At 44.9% G+C, this 7,232-nt stretch overlaps 1 non-coding gene across 1 annotated transcript; it reads right to left on the reverse strand.

Annotated features, from left to right (window-relative positions):
* Positions 1 to 5,236: 5,236 nt before the first annotated feature.
* Positions 5,237 to 5,312, reverse strand: Trnar-gcg (transfer RNA arginine (anticodon GCG)). Its single transcript has one exon. It is a non-coding gene; the product is annotated as a tRNA-Arg (tRNA).
* Between the last annotated feature and the right edge of the window lie 1,920 nt (positions 5,313 to 7,232).

Genomic DNA, 7,232 nt, shown 5'->3' on the forward strand with positions numbered 1-7,232 from the left:
GGTAGTGGTAATTCTGTCCTTCTGTCTGTCAGTCATTCTAACATGCAAGACGGCATAGAGTAAAACTATCGCATGCAAGATTTCTTCCTCATTTAAGCCGGTGTCAGCTTTTCAGATTACACCCTGGTGCGTAATGACGTTACTTGATATACAGACCTGCAGTTGATGGGCAGAAAATACCGGGCACTCTATCAGTAAGTTAGCTGCTCTGGGAGAGTTAAGTTCAATTTTGATTCTGTTCCGTCCTATTGATAAGATGTTTGTAGTGTTTTGCCTGCGCCGTGAATTCTTTCTGTGCACAAGATTGCCAGTTGTCGTAAGATGCAATGTACCACTCTTTCCTGCGCGTCCTTCCACATATATACAGAAAGGGCCAATGTTGCTGTCACGATAAGGGTTATTTTCGTTCATTGCATAAGCTGAGCGACCTGAGGGAACAGCATTGATTTTATCACTAGTTGGTGCAACAGTAGAAAAACTTGGCCAGTGCAAATGGTTCAAATGGCTCTGAGCGCTATGGGACTCAACATCTGAGGTCATCAGTCCCTTAGAACTTAGAACTACTTAAACCTATCTAACCTAAGGACATCACACACATCCATGCCCGAGGCAGGATTCGAACCTGCGACCGTAGCGGTCGCGTGGTTCCAGACTAAAGCGCCTAGAACCGCTCGGCCACCGTGGCAGACTGGCAAGTACAGTCTCATGGACGAGTCTACAGATACGGGGCTCCCTAATGGCAAAGCCTTAACTACGATCCCACGTCCGGCCATCCTGATTTAGGTTTTCCGTGATTTCCCTAAATCGCTCCAGGATTATGCCAGGATGGTTCCTTTGAAAGGACACGGCCTACTTCTTTCCCCATCCTTCCCTAATCGTACGAGACCGATAACCTCGCTGTTTGGTCTCTTCTCCAAACAACCAACCAACCTTATCTACGCACTGCTGCAATAACGTGCCTGCTTCCCTTGTTTTGTTGTCGTACTGCTCCACGGCAAGTGCTGCTCATTTCTCGCTCTTCCGTTCTTCCTCCTGCTCCACTGTGCGCTTCTGCACGGCACCCAAAGCACCGGTGCCAGATAAGGTAATCGTGTCATATCTGGGATAATCACTGACAACGTCGATTGCCTCCGCGACCGCAATGTAGTGGCTGCTGGTCTTGTGTCGAATGACGCGCGATTGCCGGCAAAGAGGCCGGCTAGCCAGCTTCCCTCTATGGCCCACTTTTCAGGTTTAGAATAGCTTTAGGTGACTCCTGTGCTATTTATTGTAACTTATAAGCGTATAGCAACAAGTATAATTGTCTACCTCACACACATAGCACGAACACAAGCGACGGAGTGACACTAGGCACGGAAACCGAAGTAAACAACGCTCCGCAACTAAAAGGAAGTTAATCCCTCGTAGTCTCAGCGCAAAATCGTGATAAACGAACATATCCCATCTTTCAGTAAGGAATTTGTTTTCAGATCCGACCAATTGAGATTTGAAGAAGAAATGCATACGATAAGAACCCCGGAAATTAGAGGTACCAAGAGAGTTATATGGAGACCAACTAACATCAATGCCTTAACGTATTCGTTTACAATTACGCCAACTGTGGATGGTAAATTGGCTGGAAAGTTATTTATTGTGCTGCTTTGCCCCCTAAGATTTCTTCTCGACTGCGTGATCTTGCAAGGGCAGTAGGGAATAATTACGTTACAGCAAGCAAGAATGGGAAAATGGGCATAAGAGAACTACTGCTATGGTATGGGCCCTGCTTTGGGGCACTAGCTGGTCAACATACTTCCTTTTTCTTGATTCCTGCTCTGCGTATAAAAATCATACTCCTTTAGAGCAAACTAGCCTCCTGAAAAGTGCTTGACGTTGCAGTCCGTACCACCTGGAACCACTGAAAGTGTTCAGCCTATGGATGTTTATTTTTTCCGTGCCTATAGAACACGCCTTAAAGGATAGCCACTTTCATGATAAACTCCACGACAAATTGTCTCGCATTCGGTCGCATGCTATCGCATTCCATCAGTTCTTATCAACCTGTTACACCCATATGATTCTATATGCTTTCCTTAAGAATAGATACCTAGCTAAGTCCTGCACGGTTTGTAATTCCAAGGAGTTCGCCTTCGATCTTGATGGTGCGAACTTTTGTTATCACTGTGGAGCGCCATTTATCGTTCGGTGTTCACGATGCAAGATAATGGTTTGTTTTCAACATTTCTTGAATTTTGACAAAGTCCATTTTGTGAAGTGTAATACATACATCCCACTGTAGGTAGACCTTTGCATTTAGCGCAAACTCATTTTCTGTCATGCTCCTGTTGCACATAGTGAGCCATTAGCAGCTAGTATTTTTCCTATCATAATTGTTAACACAACATTTTCAAATGAGCCTTACGAAATAATGAATTTGAGATCTCGAACTCAAGGTTTTCCTTGTGAGATCACTTGTAGAATGTCAAGTTGTCACTAAGTGGCGGTGTCTTCAAGACTGCTGATGCTGGCTTGAAATGCTGGTACTGTCTGAGTAAAGCCGTTTGTGACCTTATATCCGCGTTTGGTGGATGGAGCCGGCCGGAGTGGCCGTGCGGTTCTAGGCGCTACAGTCTGGAACCGAGCGACCGCTATAGTCGCAGGTTGGACTCCTGCCTTGGGCATGGATGTGTGTGATGTCCTTAGGTTTAATTAGTTCTAAGTTGTAGGCGACTGATGACCTCAGAAGTTAAGTCGCATAGTGCTCAGAGCCATTTGGCGGATGGACGTCCACTTCGGAACTACACTGTTCTACAAAACTTGTGAAGGAGGTTAATAAACTAACATAGCTTATTAACATCTCTATGAAAATGATTTAAGGTGCAGAAGCATTCTGTCACAGATCCCCCAGGTCGTGGACAAAAAGGCTGAGGTCACCCTGACTATAGCGAGAAATTAGGCTGGCCCAGCAGTAAGAGGCAGTTGTAGACACTGTGTATCAATCAGCAAGCAGCTACGGTGCACTGTGATGGCATTCCTTACACAATGTCCAGGAGACAACATTTGGACGACTTCACACGGGGAAGATTCGTTGGGCAACTGGAAGAAAGCCGAAGTGTGCGGAGTGCAGGCCAGGAGTTTGGTGCTGCTTTGCGTGGGTGGGGAATGTTCCGAACCACAGGCTCTGCTGCCCTACTGAGAGGAGTCGGTCGACCATGGTCTGCAGCATCTGATGATCGCTACGTTGTGCAAAAGACAAGAAGAGCCCCACGACAAACAGCGAATGCTATTGCAACCACATTTCACAGGGTGGCAAGGCACGCAATCTCACCCTCCACAGTGTCACGGCTACTTCATAGCTGTGGTCTCTCTGCCCTGCGATCAGTACGTTGTACCCTGTGGATACCCGCACATCTGGGACAACTTTTGCGATGGTGCCAGGAGCATAGGGACTGGACCGACGAGGAGCGGGAACGTGTGATCTTCTCGGATGAGAGCAGATTCAAATGGCTCTGAGCACTATGGGACTCAACATCTTAGGTCATAAGTCCCCTAGAACTTAGAACTACTTACACCTAACTAACCTAAGGACATCACACACACACCCATGCCCGAGGCAGGATTCGAACCTGCGACCGTAGCAGTCCCGCAGTTCCGGACTGCAGCGCCAGAACCGCTGGCGAGAGCAGATTCATTCTGAGTAGTGATTCTGGGCATACCCATAGATGGTGGGAGGTGGTAACACGGAACTAACCCAGGAATATTGTCGAATATGATCTTTTTGGTGGTCCAGATCTCGTAATGTGCGGAGACATAATGTGGTATGGGTGTATTGACCTCTAAACCTCTGAACACGGTACTTTCAACGTTTAACGTTGTTGTGAGCTGTACTCCATTCTAATGTGAGTCTTCGCAGCAGTGCATAGCTCCTGGCTTCACTAATGTGGTTGACAACGCGTGACTGTATCTAACAGCGCCGAAAAAGAGGACATTCAGCGAAGGGGCTGGCCAGCCCGTTCCTCCGACTTAAATCCCGTCGAGCACGTGTCGGATGACCTGCTGCAGCACGTCCAGGCTCCACGTTACCATCCACCGCGTTGGTGTAAGAATAGAACGTCCTACCACAGGAACTCGTTTCCTACTTTGTGAGCAACACGGTGGCACCTTGCAGAGTATGCGTTACTGGCCGGGGTCATCACAAATCCTACTAAGAACCATGTCATGCCTTTTCTAATCTCCAGGGGACACTTATGAACCGCGGTGATTTCAGTGTAATAATTGCTATTTCTGTTCGACTCACTGCGTTTTCCTTGTAGCTACCTTCTGTATTTCCTTCTACGTATGATCCACGTTTCATCGAACTTAGTTACTTGGCAGTGACACATCATACGAAAGCTACTTTCTTGAGTTCTGCACGCCATTCTATTTGCATGACGGAGCATGAAACAGGCCTTACCTCAGTGCGCCCTCTTAGGAGACTAAGAATAACTCCGGTGCATATGAGTTGTGGGTAACTCGGCGCTCTTCTGTGTGTGGCTGTGTTCCGTATCACAGTCTGTAAGCCCTGTTCCCCGCCCGGTCATGCAGATACAGGTTTCCAGCGATTTCCCTAAATCGCTTAAGATAAATGCAGGTAATGGCAATTATGGACATACTGGTATCTCAGAGTATTTGCGAAGTTGCTACAGTTCGAGAGAAGACGAACGACAAAGCCACTGCCTTACGGATAAAAGGAAAGAAGTTTTAACTTCCCCTCGACAATTCTATTAGAAACGGAGAATTGCGCAAGGGTGTGAGAGAAAGTCAGCAGCTGCTTTTCCGAGTAATTTATCCTAGAATTAGGCTTAAGTGATTTAGAGAATCACGAGGAAAGCTTAATCTAGATGACAGAACGAGAATTTTAAATCCGCTTTTGTGCACGGAAGCTACACTCCAGACAAATACATTTAGAACATATTTTCTAGCATATAACGTTGTATCAGATATGAACAAATTTCTCTTTCCCAAAAACGCATTTCTTGCTAGTCTCAGTCCGAATTTTATTTTCTCTCAGTTTCGGCCACTGTCAGTTGTTTTTCTGACCGAATAGCAAAATTTATCTACTGCTTTTTGTGTCTCATTCCCAAATATCTTCTCCTCAGCGTAGACTCATATAATTAGACTGATCTCCGTAATCTATTTATTACTTTTGTTGCCATTCATCTTAAAACCTAGTCCGTTCAAGTGATGTACCAAGTGAAACTTCCTGGCAGATTAAAACTGTGTGCCCGACCGAGACTCGAACTCGGGACCTTTGCCTTTCGCAGGGCAAGTGCTCTACCAACTGAGCTACCGAAGCACGACTCACGCCCGGTACTCACAGCTTTACTTCTGCCAGTACCTCGTCTCCTACCTTCCAAACTTTACAGAAGCTCTCCTGCGAACCTTGCAGAACTAGCACTCCTGAAAGAAAGGATACTGCGGAGACATGGCTTAGCCACAGCCTGGGGGATGTTTCCAGAATGAGATTTTCACTCTGCAGCGGAGTGTGCGCTGATATGAAACTTCCTGGCAGATTAAAACTGTGTGTCCGACCGAGACTCGAACTCGGGACCTTTGCCTTTCGCATCCCCCAGGCTGTGGCTAAGCCATGTCTCCGCAATATCCTTTCTTTCAGGAGTGCTAGTTCTGCAAGGTTCGCAGGAGAGCTTCTGTAAAGTTTGGAAGGTAGGAGACGAGGTACTGGCAGAAGTAAAGCTGTGAGTACCGGGCGTGAGTCGTGCTTCGGTATCTCGGTTGGTAGAGCACTTGCCCGCGAAAGGCAAAGGTCCCGAGTTCGAGTCTCGGTCGGGCACACAGTTTTAAACTGCCAGGAAGTTTCATATCAGCGCACACTCCGCTGCAGAGTGAAAATCTCATTCTGGATGTACGAAGTATTTTACCGTCTCTGACAGAATTATAATTTCATCGGTATGTTTAAAGAATTTATTTTTCTGCCTGACCTCTAATTTCCCTTTCATATTTCTGCATTGTTTCCTTTACACCTTATTTTTTATTTCATATTTCCGCTTCTGGATATGGTCACACTGAAGCCATTTTTAATACAAGCCATTTTAGAGCTCTGCATCGTCAGGATGAACATATCACTAAACAAAAGTAAAAAAAATTAAAAATATACTTGCCATTAACTAACCAACAGACATGAGGCGCGCGCATTTACATATATGCCCTGTCGGTCTGGCGCCTCCACTGAGGAGTGATAATCTCGTTTGTGGGAAGCTTGCTAATTACAATGGCCCTTCTTATAATTAAATAGGAAAACTCATATGAAACCGCTTCTTCTAAGATCACACCATAAACGCAAATCTCCCCTATGGCACACATTACGCTGTACATTGTATCTCTCCGCATTACAGCAACAACGGTATATTTATGGACGTGAACACGTAGTATGTAGGATATAAGCAGGAAAAATTATTAATAATTACTGCTATCTCTTGACAGTAGCGTTGATTTCGTATGATGATGATAAAGATTTGTGACAATCAATCGCATTGCGTAATGATCAACGCAGGTAAAACAACTCAGCTTGTGCCGTCGCATTCCTTTTATGTCTGACATAAGCGGCGTGAAATGTAGTAGTGAGCGGCACGCATTTGATGGTATCATTGCTTATTTACTGAGGTGAATTCATTCGTAATTCAATAGGTTTCGATTAAAATCCTTAATCTGCAATTCAGCTCATCTAAATTTTACGCAATATTTGCAATTATGAATACGCAATTCATCAGAACAACTGATCGGAAAACTCTTTCGAATATCTATACCAGCATCTTCGTGCCAAATAACATTTATTTCCCTTCTGAATTTAAAACGTTAAAGGAGAATCCTGATGTCATTCTAAGAAAACTACGTGTTTTGAAGGAAACTGAACACGATTATCGTTGGACAATAATACCAATATGAAACCTGAGATGCACGATTTTCTGTCACAGTTCAAGTCATTAATTTTATGACGACCGGTACAGTCTACAACTGTTTCACACCTTCGTTAAAGTTCCTTTACTTACTCACGTGTGTGTGTGTTACTTTTTTGCACTCCTGAACAACCTGTACGCAGAGGAAATTTAGTCAGTCTTTCACATAAAATGCACAAATGGCTCCAAACTTCGTAATACAAGAATTCGTCCTATTTACTATCACATTACGAAATACCCATCGTCAGACGAACTTACTACAAATTACTGGGTCTTCGTAAATGATGTTACATATCAGCTTAT

Source organism: Schistocerca cancellata, chromosome 4 (genome assembly GCF_023864275.1).
Source record: "Schistocerca cancellata isolate TAMUIC-IGC-003103 chromosome 4, iqSchCanc2.1, whole genome shotgun sequence".
Taxonomy (NCBI): domain Eukaryota; kingdom Metazoa; phylum Arthropoda; class Insecta; order Orthoptera; family Acrididae; genus Schistocerca; species Schistocerca cancellata.